Raw genomic sequence first — 13929 nt, 5'->3', positions numbered from 1 at the left:
GGTGTTGTACTGTACTAGGACCAGGTCCATCTGGTTGAAGAGTCATTGACCCTGACAGCAGTGTGGCATGTTCATGCATACCATTAAGACATCATAACATAATAATAATATGATGGAATTTGAATGATTACATTAAAAAAATTGAAACAAAACTTTGTGATCCTAATATGGAGAAATTGGGGCATAACAATAGTCAGGAATGGGACATACTGTAGATAAAGCTACAATGATGTTGGAAGAAAAATAAGGTCCAAAAATACGTACATGCATCTCACAAGAGGCAATTCAGCAGTGGTCTGGTGTGTCCCATAAGTCCAGTACAATTTTGTTTCTTAGTATTCACAAACACCTACAGAGCTTGACTCACACTGTGTGCACAGTGCACTCTGACATTCAAATCAGACAGCATCCTGCTGACTAAGTATGCAGTGCATGCCGGTCCCATTGGCAATCCTCGCTTTGCACTCTGCAGGCAAGCATTCTGACAGGCAGGTGCTTATGACCCACTTCACCCTCAAGCTGGCCGTTCTTCCCTTTTCAACACTATATCTCCCCATGACACCAGACCATCCTCTGAAACGCAGGAGAGAATGGGGGCATGTGCCCGCTTTAGCCTCCTGTAGTCTATGATCATCTACTTTGTTTTGCTGATGTTGAGAGGGAAGTTGTTGTCCTGACACCATGCTTCTCACTTCCTCACTGTAGGCCATTCCATCATAGTTTGTAATCAGGCCATTGTAATCAGACGGTGTCATCTGCAGTGCTGGCGCCAGACAGGGGGCATATGTATTTCACAGAAGGGGCACTTTATTTTTAAACACCCTAGGCTAGAACAAATGCTGCTGTTATAAAAAACTGTATATCACGTAGCCAATAAGCAAAACGATGCACCAAAAACAATAAGTAACATTATGCATAACACACAATGAAATGAACTATCGTATCGCAGATCATCTGGAGAGTCTGCCTGCATTTGTGTGTCTCCTCCTCTGTGTACCAGTCAGAGCAGTTGTATTCCTGCAGTTGTTCAATCCATCTGGTCTAAATACCTGCCTCCGATTCTCTGAAAAACATCAACCACCTGAGAGAGATATGGTCAGCGTGGGTGGTGAACTGCACTCCGCACAAGTAGCCGAGTGCTTGAAGTGGTTCACAGACTCTAGCACCACCAGTAGTTCTGTCCGGTAAGCAGTGGCTAGAGTAATTTTCGAGGCCCCCATTCGCGGGACACATGCACGCGCGCGCAGCGTGCATGTGCCCCCCCCCCGAGCGCGCGCGAAGCGGTTTTAGATTTAAAAAAAATAATATATATCGGAGGGCCCCCCAGTTGGAGGCCCGTGGGCTCCAGCCCCCCCTAGCCCAATGGTAAGTCCGCCCCTGTCGGTAAGCAATCACTTGCTTGTGCTAATTGTAGCCCTGTATTACCCTGTATGTCTAACCCAGGGATGGGCAACTGGCGGCCCGCGGGCCGCATGCGGCCCGCACCGTCACTCAATGCGGCCCCAGGCCAAAATCAAAAAAAAAAAAAAAAAAACTTTTTTTTTTTTTTTTTTTTTTGGGGGCCAAAAATGTTTTAAATTTTTTTTTTTGGCCAAGTCTACACTTGCAACCACACGTAACTTCTACTTTATTCTTCTTATTCCTCGTCTTTGTATTGGTATTGTTTGTGTTGGAGCGCCTCAGTGCGGCTGCAGAGTTCATGTGCAACCTCTTCCAGAGAGAGAAACTCTGCTGGAGACACAAAACAAACTGTGTATACTTGGCCCTTAGAAATAAAATGTATTTTGGCCCCCAATTGCATTAGTCGACTGCCAGTCGACTATTGGCAATTAGTCGGCAATTAGATTCGACTAAACAAATCCTTAGTCGGGGAGAGGCCTACTAAATGCTAAATAAAAACAAAGTTATAACAAATAATACTAGTTTTATCCCTTATTTATCACATATGTGACTATTATGGGCTTTTTGAGTAATGGGGTACTACTGGCAGCGGTGGCCTAGTGGTTAGAGGGGCGGCCTTGATACCGGAAGGTCCCTAGTTCGATTCCCCAATTCATCACATCGATCATGAATCACCGCTGAATAGCCCTTGAGCAAGGCTTCCATGCAGGGTCCGGCTGGAAACAAGCTTCGTGCTTAGTCCGACACCCTGGGTAAACAACAAACTTTGCTTTGCTTTGCTTTGGCGAGAGTGCCGATAAACGGGCGGGCTGGGACCAAAATCCAGCCCTGCCATTTTGGTCCGAACCGGCGCACCGCCCCCGGACCGTTTTGCCAACAGGAGGGGTTTTGTCAACGGGGGGGGGGATAAACAATGCGGCCCCCCTGCCGATAAACAATGCGGCCCCCCAGAGTGATTGAGGAAATTTTGTGGCCCTCACCATCTACAAAGTTGCCCACCCCTGGTCTAACCTATGAATTTGTCTGTTAAAAATAAATAATTAAAAAACGTTTTGAGGAAGCCCCTAAATTGCCCCCTGTGGCGTCAGCGCTGGTCATCGGCAAAATGTATGATTGAGTTTGAGCTGTGTTTGGCCACCACAGCAGTTGTGAGTGAATGTGTACACAGGAGGGTGATGAGTACACACTGATAAGAGAAGAGGTGCCTGTACCAATATGTACCATCTGGGGCTTGTCTGTCTGGAAGACCAGGAACCAGTGTTCAAGCTGGACAGTGCAGAGTTGAGTCCTAGATCTCTGTGCATTGTGATGAGCTTGGGGGGCACAGTGGTGTTAAATGCTGATCTGCAGTGAACGACCATCAATCTCACATACCGTATTACAGTATGTTACTCAGCTCCAGGTGAGAGAGTGTTGAATGGAGAGTGAGTGCAATAGCATCGTTTGTTGACCTGTTTTGTCTGTAGGCTCTCTCAGATCAGCTAACACAGGGAAGCTGTCAGAACCCTCGCAAAAAAATCCGGGACAACACTCCACACGTCCCAGACTCTTCTCCCTTCTGGCTCCCAAACTATGGAATGAACTCCCCATTGCAATTAGAACTGCAGATTCACTCCCAATCTTCTGCCGTAATCTGAAGACTCACCTCTTCAGACTCCACCTCAGCCCGTAGCACTTGCCCTAGCCGTGGCGACCTTGCAGGATTATGCAATGGCTAAAATGTAACGTAGATAGCATGTTATGTAGACAGACCTATAGTGTGTATAGTTTCAATGTAGGCTGATGGTTCTTGGTTTACGTATGTATTAGTTATTATTAGATATTGGTTTACTTATGTATTACTTTATTATAAGATTTCTTTTTCTATGCATTTGACGTATTATTGATGTATTATGTTGTGTTCTTGCTTACTGTAAGTCGCTCTGGATTAAGAGCATCTGCTAAATGCCTAAACTGTAAACTGTAGGCAAACTGCAGTGGTTCTAGGGTGTCTGCCAGTGAGGAGGAGATGCTTTAACTAGCTGCTCAAAGCACTATATGGCGGTAGTCATTCAGACAGAGATATTGTGTTTTCTTAAGGACAGGGACAATGGTTTTCTTTTGGAAACATGCAACGGACTGTAGTACAGAAAGGTTATGGTAAGATATATTCATTATTCTCTAGGTAGCCTCAAAACATGCCCGGAAACACTTTGAGCATTCAGCCGGGGATAATGTCTAGACCAGGTGCCTCGGGTGTATTCATTCTTTTGAAGGTTTTACTGTACAGTACAGTACATACACAAGTAAGACGCGCCAAAGCCGAACGCAGCTTGAAAATAACAATAAGATGAATAGAAAGGAATGAGCAATAGAGAAGTGGGTGGTACAGTTAAATTAGTGAGAACAGGGCCGCCACAAGAAGGCTCCATACCGCTAGCCCCATTTCTTTTTGTCTTTTTTAAATTGTTATGTTTGTTTGTGGTGTGTTTTTTTTCTTTTTTTGTAAATGTTTTTTGTCTTTGTAGTTTCGTTTTCAACTTGCCTTCCGGCCTGAAATATGCACAAATGACATGGAATTCTTAGATATCCCAATAGATGAACTTGTGTAGATGCTTTTAGATGTGTTATTTTTGACTGTAGCTGCAATATTTCTCTCAGAGGAGTGTAATTAGTCACCCAGGGGCAGGCGGATTTCAGACACACTGTAGTGCACTCTGAGATCTGTCACCAGCCAATGAGAGCGTGAGTCACATGGGGGCGCGGCTGCACACAGGCAGTGCACACAATACTGCACACAGACAGACAGACAGACACACATATATATGCGGTGGGCATATATAGCTGGGGTCTCATTCTCAAAGCATTCAGAAGGTGTTCAGTTTATCTGCAAGAGTTGCAGAGCAGACATTACATTGCTGGATACTCTTTTGTAATCTGTGATAGTTTTCAGTCCATTCCAAATGTTCCTTCTTGTAAATATCTGAATCTGGGTCTCCCAAGGTGTAAGCAGTGGTCCTTGCTTTAAGCTCGGCTTGCACATCGCACATTCCTGTTAACCCCATAGCTCATCCTAACATCATCGATATACTGACTGATGTATGCATTGACCAGTTCAATGTAATAATCAATATTCTTCTCCTCTGCTTCCCAAAAACATGCTACTGATGACCGTTAATAGCCCAATATATGATGTGAGATAGTGTCAGATAATAATAATACATCAATTTCAATTTCATGCTGAACAATTCCAGATTCTCAGCTATCAAATACATTTTCATCAGTGTACTCATCAGTATGAGAGTGCAGTAGATTGGCAAGATTTTTCCATTGCTATCACATTTGATCGAATTGATCTTTTTCCTTTAGCCTCAAATGTGTAATGTATTGTATGTAATGTATGACAGGGGTGTATGTAATGCAGCTGGTCCTGGTCTCCAAGACACCCAAGGGAGACAAAATAAAGTAACCTTAGAACTTGTGTTGATATGTATGGCCGAGTGAGGAATTGTCCAGTACCAATAGTTGTATAGAAATCATAATTTCTCTGTGTGGCAAGGTAAACCTTGCAGTCTAATATTGTGGTACTGTAGGGGCAGAGCAGTGGCCAGAGTTATTATGGCAGTCAGCTGTTCATGAACCATTAAAGAGCAATATATATGGATGTGCTGGGGAGGAAGTGCACTCATTACTACTTCATCACCTTGCCCTTTCATATCACAGACCAGCACTCTCTAAAGTGCGTGAGAGAGAGAGAGAGAGAGAGTTTATTTTGCTGATTTGTGGGATAGTGAAAAGTAGGCTATACTGTAGCCTACAGTACAGCAGTGGTTCTGAAACTGATTCAAGTCATGGACCCCCAAATATGTATGTGGTCGTGGACCCCCATCTGAAAAGGTTTTGTGGCAGGGAAGGGAACCCCATAAGAGAAAATGTATGTCAAAATGTTTGAAACATTTTTCGATATTTATTTCAAAATTGGTCAAAAATAGCATATGTACAAGCTTGCTGTTCGCTTGTAGATCTGCTATTTTTGAATAGCCAACATATACATGGATAAAGTGGTTAAAATGATTGTGATGCTATATTAACTACGCTGGGGACCCCCTGGAACCCCCGCAAGGACCCCTGGGGGTCACCGGACCCAGTGCAGTACAATGTATGCATGTGTTACTTAGGAAAAGGTTGGCTTATACTAAATACAGAGATCAGGTATCTGAGTAGGTGACAAACTGTAGGTGAGAGAGATACTGTATGTAAAACAAAGTGACACATTACCAGCCCTAAGAACCGGTCATGTGTGTTAGCTTTGCAATGCTGCTTTACTATCTTGGATGGCAGTCCTCACAAGGTATTGTTCACATATTAGACGATATCTCCCCCTGCTGCTTGAAGTGTGTAAGTGGGGTTCATCAGAAATACAGATGGCTCAGATAGACCTGGTTACTGCCCTCCATGAAAAACATTATAGTTCAGGAAGGAACTGGTTCATTTATCATGCCTCAGTATGGCCAGCCAACATCTCTAACTGCACTTTGTGTCTGTCGCTCATCGTCCAGCCATTCACTGGCCTTGCTTTGGACATTAATTGCCATACTCTGTGTGAAGCTTGAGGGCACGGTCACACATAGGCCTACGCATCAGAAAGCATCAGCGTCCCGTTCACTTTCATTCTAAGGGAGCAAGGGGGTGGAGTCTGTTTGTAGCGTTTTGACGCAACACTTTCAACGTGTCTGAAGCATGGAATTCAGCCTTGGTGAACTTTGTAGTTTTCTTTCAGTGAGCCAACCGAGTCAAACAAACTACACACTAGGAAAATCAGCACTGCCCACAACCCGCAATATGGGAAGTTGATGCATTTCACACCTTGGCATGTGTTGGCTATATCGTTTCTGAAACAGATGTGTGATCATACTGTGAGGGCGGGGTCACATATAATTAAAACAATTCACAGTCCTTTCCCGATCATGGAATTTCTTTTCAGTTCCATGAAGTTAACAGAACACTATAGCTTGAGGAACCGAATACAACAGGGTGCCACTTCTTCATTGAACTCAATGGACGTGGGCACCATGTTCTTTTCTGTCGCCCTATTACTTTGAATGGTGTGCACGTTTCTTTATAGCAGCACAGTAGAGTTGCAGCAGAACCTGCAGACGGCGGTGTGTTATATAAATATTGTAAATCAAGGCAGTAATTGCTTAAGCTATGTAGCCTAACTTTTCAGCTGATTGCCATACAGATTTGTATCGTGGACAGAGCTGCGAGGGCCCGTTCATCGCTGCTTGCAGCTTTAATGTTTCCATTACAACTAGAACCAGGGAGGTACTTCTTTAAAAAAAATAGCTGATCTACTACAAGCTCATAGCTCACAATGCGAGGCGCTGTGAGCTTGCAGATGAGCTATTTTCCCTATTTTTGAAAACATGTGTTCCAAGAACTCAGTATTAGTAGCAGAGACGAAATTAGATTCTGAAAACCTCATCTGAATCATCTGAAAATGAGCCCTAGCGTATGGAAACAAATCCAGAACGCAGAACCTGTGAGATATGTTTCACGGCACAGCATGGTTCACTTAGTTCTTGTAGTCAAAAAGAGCCACCTGTTTCCCTGATAAGTCTGGTTGCTGCCCACTCCAGCTGTGCCTTGTCCTGTGATTAGTCCTAAGATATTTACCTTATACCTGTCTCTCCCATCAGTGTTTGTCAGATTGTTGTCAAATCAGTTCATTAATGTTCCTGAATATTTGTTCCTAGTTTCCTGCCTGTTAGGAACTAATTTACTTAAATCTGAAATTCTGTCTCAGTCTCTGCACTTGGGTCCACCTGCGTCACTAGCCATGATAAATAACACTGCGCCTGGAGGATAATTTGTTTATCACATACCCTTCTTCATTCACAAAGACAATGAGAAAACAAGCATTTGATCAACACTAATTTAATAAAAAGATTAACATCCCCATCAATGAGGAACTGCCCAGATAAACAAAATGGTAGTCCCCCTGGGATGTCCAGACAGTGTGGGGAGCTGGTTGAGAACCATCAAAACCTGCTAGCTGGTTTCCACAGTGTTTAAGTTCCTTTGTGCCCAGAAAAACAAGTGTCTCCTCATAAATCTATCCATTACTCCATCTCTCCATGAAATCTACTACAATATCTGCAGCAACCATGCTTGATGGCAAGTTGCTTCGGCAGAGCGGTCACCCACAGTGACAGGTAAAGGTTTGGTATATGACGATACTATGAGTTATGATAATGATATATAATATATGCTATTATAATAGCAGTAATACATTAGTATTAAGGCTTGGCTAGTCAGACACTTAAGGCCACAGTTATGACTACTAAACACTAAGTCGTGGATATGTGTTAAGAGTGGAGGACTGGAGAAGAATAACAAGCTGGGGTCAGTGCACCGTGGCCGACACAAAGTATGCATTAAAGTGGCACTCAGCATTGAAAACAAATCACCAGGGCGTGTCGGATTAGTGACAAGGTTTGTTGGCTTCATTCAATATCTCTGATTCCCTCTTCCCTTTCTGTCTTTCTATTATTTATGTACAATATCCCTCCTCCTGTCTGTCAATCTAATTATATGGAGATAAAGAAATCCCTTTCTCCGTCTGTCCTTCCACTGACTGAAAAAGGTCCCTTATAATTCTGTCTGAGAGTTGAGAAAATTCTGTTATATAAAATGTTCCCTTTACTATAGTTGTGCATTCTGCTGCAGGGATTGATGAGATGGATAAGAAGGCAGACTGCCAAGTTCCCTGTTTCATTACACTGGCTTCCCTCTCACTGGCTGTCTTCCATAGGCCGACTAGAGTGGGCAATAGCGCCTTATCACGAGGGTGCAAAGAACCCTATTAATCAACCAATCACACCACAGAGAGACATTTCCCATTAACAGTATAACCAATAGCACAGTCACCTGACAGGAGGTAGTGACATATTTTGATCAGGTTCTGGCAGGACTTGACAACTCCAAAATCACTTGCGTCCTAGAAAGATCAAATATATGGAAGAGCTGAGACAGAACGCGTTTTGTATTATAGTGAGTTATAGTGCACTGCTCAATGCGGAATATTTCAGTGATAGACGGGTAACTTGCCAATTAAAGATGAAAAGAGCCACTGAATTTTGAAAACGTGTTCATCCTCAACCCCCCTGCAACCTCCAGACAGGAGACAATGCATGGAACAGTGCTGGTCTGCTTGTAGGAAACACTAGCAGAAACAAAGGTGCTGTAGCACTAACGAGACACAAGCTTATGAGTGAAGACAAACAAACAACTGTACTCCATTCAACCAACTATTGATCCGAGTTTGCCCCCCCCAATGCACACCCGCTCAGCGCTCATGCACACTTCTACCATTATAACGTATAACAATCGTCACTTAGTTCATATCCTTTGGCCATTTGTTTGAAGGGCTGTCTGCTCAAATGGTACTAATAAACCATACTCCTAGAGTCTGGTATCTGAGAACAGAGCTTACGTACAGTACAAGTCTTATCCCTCTGGTAACAGTTTTGCACTTAAGACCCGTAACGTACAGTTTCACTAACAAGAACTCAAAGGATGAGGATGATCTATAAATCCTTGTCTCCTGCATCTTGGTTCTCCTAACTGCAACTCCACTCAGTCACATATTCAGACTAACATTTATCTCAACTGTATGGAAACCTGCACAGCTTGTTCCAAATACTTAAAGGTGTTAACTCTAACAAAAAGTGTTCATTCTCAACTCCGTACTTATGACTGATCTGTCACCCTTTTCGTTTTGTCCCTTGTGTTTTACATTTACACAGGTATCTTCGGAAAAAATAAAGAAAAACAAAATAAAATAACAATTGACATTGATGGTTAAGTGGTTGATATCTCTGGAACCACACCCTGAAGTAAAATCTCATCAGTACCTTCTTCCTAGCAGTCTATGTACAGTCTTGTACAAAGAGTACAAAACACTCTCCAACAAAGATTAGAGGCCAGGTTAATAGCCCCTGGGAGGGCAATTTCTGCTGCTGCACTGGCGAATCCTACAGGTTTTTCAGGGCACCTGTTCAGCAGAGATCAGAACTGGGTCAGAAAATATGTTCCTCCTCATTTGCTACACCCACCCAGAGAAACTGCTCCTGGTAAAAAAAAAAAAAGAAGCTGGCAGCTGCATGTGTATCAGAGGATATATGTGCTCATCTACACACCCTCCCACTTGACCAAATGTAAGGGTTAGCAGTGGCACACAGTGGGGAAAATTGGCATGACTAAATTGGGAGAAAAAAGGTAAGCTTGTGCAAATGGGAGAGAAAACCTCCAGGGCCCAATTCAGAGCCCAATTTACCAGACAATATTACCTCAGAGAGGCTCAACACTGTTACCATGACACTGAGAAGTCAATAGGAGCAAGGAGCAGACAATACAGTACTTTGAGCTGCAAGAGCCCAAAGATTTTCTGGGATAGTATTCTGCCAGAGGGCATGGTTCCCTCCCCTGCCTGTCTGCCATCCATTTCCATCTCAGTAAAGCAATCAAAACCTCCAACAGCATTCCTTACGTAAACTTTGTATGAAAATGTTTGTGCCTTATACCAGTGGTTCTCAACTTGTGGGTCAGGACCCCCACATGACTTTTGGGGGGTCCCCAGATGACAGAAAAGTGACCATTTACATACTTAATACCTAAAAAAAATGTAATGCATAATACTGCTTACAGGCCTACTCATACAGGGTTAGGGTACTTTCTGTTTACGGGGTCTTTAAAAAGGATCCCTGGCTAATAAGCCTTATATGCCTTAATACATTATAATTGCCCTCTATAACTAATTTAAAACACCTTAAATGTGGTATGAAGCATATTAACACACAAAAAACTGGCTAGGGGGTTCCAGACCAATACACTACACTGTTGCACATAATATGTACAACACGTCTTTTCAAAGCAAAGCTAAAATCAAAGTCAGTCAACTAAGAACAAAATGCACTTGCAGCCAACTATGCACTGTGCAGTATAAAAATTCAGACTTGTGCATGTTAAGTGATCAATTTAAATACCCGTAAAACCAGACAGAGGACAGGAGCCAAAAGTGTAAGCATTGGCCAACAAGTGACTTGCCGTACATATAATATGGACCTGATTAGGGAATTGGTTGGGAAAGGAGACAGGCCTGAGGCTGCATTCACTAAAACATGACACATGATATTGTATTCACTTGCACTAGGGAAGCATTCCCCACCACACCATCATTCATGGAACAAGAAGAATACAAATATTTTGGCATGGTAGGGGTGCCCATGCTATTTATTTTCTGATGTATACATATATATATATATATATATATATATATATATATATATATATATATATATATATATATATATATATATATATATATACATATATATATATATATATATATATATATATATATATATATATATATATATACATATATACATACATATACATATACATATACATGTATATATATATATATATATATATATATATATATATATATATATATATATATATATATATATATATATAGTGTAAATGAATTCATAAATATTATTTATGTATTATATTGCTCTGGTTCAAAATGTGTTGCCTGTGTTATGTGCAGAATGTCTATTATAGCCATTAGTGTTCCTTGGTTTTAAGGTGCCAGGCGTTTGAACCAACTCATCGTGGGGTATTTGGAAACTGTGGGAGCCAATGTCTTGAGAGACACGACTTTCCTACAGACTTGTGACTTTGCTCGATAAAAGCGTGACTTGGGTCATAATAGTTTTGATGCCAGTACTAAAATGTGTGCCAAAAACTCTCTCATTCAATCTCCCTTCCGTCCTCTCTTTTATAGCCCTCTTGGAGAGGCCTCGTAGCACTGTTTGCCAGCAGGATAACTCTTAATTCAACTCCTGGCAAGCTCTATCGTTTTTAGCATTGGGAGATTTGCATTACTGATGCCTTGATTAGCTGCTGCACTGTACTACTCCCTTAACATCCGTACAGATAGTGTGATCTGATACAAGATTACATTTTTAGTTAAGCTGTATGGGAATTAGGGATTGACCCTAAGGGACAAGATTAAAATATAAAATAATAATCTCTGCCACTTGGATTTGGGAATTAAGGTTTACAGCAAACCTATTTTTAATTGCAGATGAGCTACCTTATTCAGCAGGGGTTTTCAAACTTTTTTCATGTTGCAGACTCACAAATCGACTTTGATTCAAATTATTCTGTCCTAGCCTCCCTGATATGAAAAATCACTGGATCCTAAAGATTTGCACTGTACAACGTTCAGAGGATCAGATCCTTGCTCACCAAGGAGTATGCCCAGCTCCTTATCCGAGCCTCAGCCATCTCCAGGATTCCCTATTGTGGCTCCCTCTCTGTGATGGTTTGATGGCATGCTCACTCAAACCCCTACAACTGCTCCAAAATTACATGGCATGCCTGGTCTTCTAACTCCCATGAATTTCACACTTCCCCGTCTGTGTTCCCTTCACTGGCGTCTAGTTTCTGCCTGCATCCAATTCGAAACACGGGTAATGGCTTACAGGGCAATGAAGATCAAGGCACCCTGTTATATTCAGAACATGATCCTCCACCCCTACACCCCTATCTACAAACTTAGATCAGATAACACTGTCGCTGCCTTCCCTACGACATCCTGGCCAATGTTCCATGCGTTCTAGACTCTTCTACCCTCTGGTACCCAAGCTGTGGAATGACCTCTCCCTAAGTCAGGACTAAACTTCTCATTAGACTGGGGACCCCTGGAACTCCCTTAAAGGATGCCAGGGGGGTAAGACCTACAGGAGTGCCATTTCTTTATCATTATCCATCATCGATGGACTGCCTTGATGAGATGATTAGTGGGGTTGTGGTTTGGTATGATGTAAAGAGCATGAATTACTTCTGAATAACTTCTGTATGCTGAGAGCCTGTGTGTGTGTGTGTGTGTGTGTGTGTGTGTGTGTGTGTGTGTGTGTGTGTGTGTGTGTGTGTGTGTGTGTGTGTGTGTGTGCGTGTGCGTGCATGAGTGTGTGTATGTATTTTATTTGTTTGTTTGTGGGTATGTGTGTACAATGTGTACAAACATTCCTGTGTCATTTCATCCATGTTCCATCTGATAATCCAGACATATTTACATCTTTGACAGTAGTTGTGGTTGATGAAGAGGAAGTGGTCAAGGTCTGTATTAGAGATAGCATGCACCTTTGACCTTAGCCTTGAGGAAGCCTTTATGACCAAGGTCATTAAATACCAACCACTACTGCTACATACCATCTCAGAGCTAGGTTATAGGTGCAGACTATTTGTTTTTATATTTGGCAGCCTGGGACATACCCACAGACTAATTGTTAGAGAGTTTCAACAACTTGGGATGCCCAAAAAGGAGGCAAAAACGCTGGGAAAGTATTGCGCTATCACTGCTATAATTGGCAGCCGCCATATATGGCGGAGACGCTGTTACTTATACCCCGAGTACTGAGTGACATGCCTATTGTATCATGAAGACATATGCCATGATTTTGTGAATGTAACCTTACTATACCTATAATATTTGTGTCCCTGTATGTATTCTCCTTTATGTGGACATAAATAAATGGTTAAAATGTATGTACAGTATAGCTTCATCCAGTGTGTGCTGATGCACTTGCATGTAAGCTTGTACTGTATGTGTTTACATGTGTTATTTTGTGCATGTGTGTGTGCAGGTCTACAATGACGGATGCAGGCTGATTTACCATCTTAGTTGGTTATGCGGAGAGGCCCATTAAGCAGCTCTCTGGACCTGGCACTCCTTTGCTACATCAAATATTCAGCACGCTCCCTCTTCCAAACCTTCTTTTGAGCTAAAAGTCATGGCTCGACACAACAACACATCCTGTTTACCTGCATACAGCAGTCTAGCTCCTCTGTCAGGCAGTACAAGAAGACTGTCAGCACACAGTCAAATCTTCAGTGTTAATTTAGCTGTGTACAAATGGAACCAAATGGACCTGTGTAATGATAACCAATTAATGATGATTGCGTGCTGGTAAAAAAATTAAAAGGAGAAACATTTTTATTTATTCTCCTGGCTTCAACATACGTACGTCCGACAAAAGAAAATTATGCAGAATCTATAACCTTCTCAAATAATGGTCAGAAAGACACTGGCCTAAGAGCTGGAGCTGGTCCCCTGGTGGCCCACTGGTCCGAGAGGTTAGGATGTGTTAAAGGCAGAAGACAAATTGTGTACGTGTAAATGTGCAGGCCAGGGCAATAAATACACTTGACACTTAACTTCACACTTGACTGAGCTTTGCAGCATCAGAGCAGTGAGAGCACCACAGTTAAATCCCAACTTTCTAGTTCCAAACTTGCCTCGAACTTCTGCATCATTAACCCCACAAAGAGCCTCACTGGCCACATTTTAATATAAGTTCCTATAACTCTAGAACCAACTTTTTTGCTTGATGATTCTAGCCAAAAATGTTATTTGATCTGATGTTCAAATTCTAAGATTACAGTCTCATTGTGTGACTCCTGTGCGTATAT

At 42.2% G+C, this 13929-nt stretch overlaps 2 protein-coding genes across 2 annotated transcripts in view; one reads left to right on the top strand and one right to left on the bottom strand.

Moving 5' to 3' along the window:
- Positions 1-13929, top strand: part of rgs17 (regulator of G protein signaling 17) — a 385251-nt gene that overhangs the window by 341476 nt on the left and 29846 nt on the right. The gene's annotated exons all lie outside the window — the stretch shown is intronic.
- The window catches only part of LOC311058622 (inactive phospholipase D5-like), a gene marked incomplete at both ends in the record, with an annotated part of 94704 nt that overhangs the window by 80492 nt on the left and 283 nt on the right, over positions 1-13929 (bottom strand). The gene's annotated exons all lie outside the window — the stretch shown is intronic.

This window comes from Gymnoscopelus microlampas (genome assembly GCF_963454915.1).
Source record: "Gymnoscopelus microlampas genome assembly, chromosome: 13".
In the NCBI taxonomy this organism is placed as follows: Eukaryota; Metazoa; Chordata; class Actinopteri; order Myctophiformes; family Myctophidae; genus Gymnoscopelus; species Gymnoscopelus microlampas.
The sequence above is the reverse complement of the archived record's forward strand: the minus strand, read 5'-3'. Positions and strand labels throughout refer to the sequence as shown.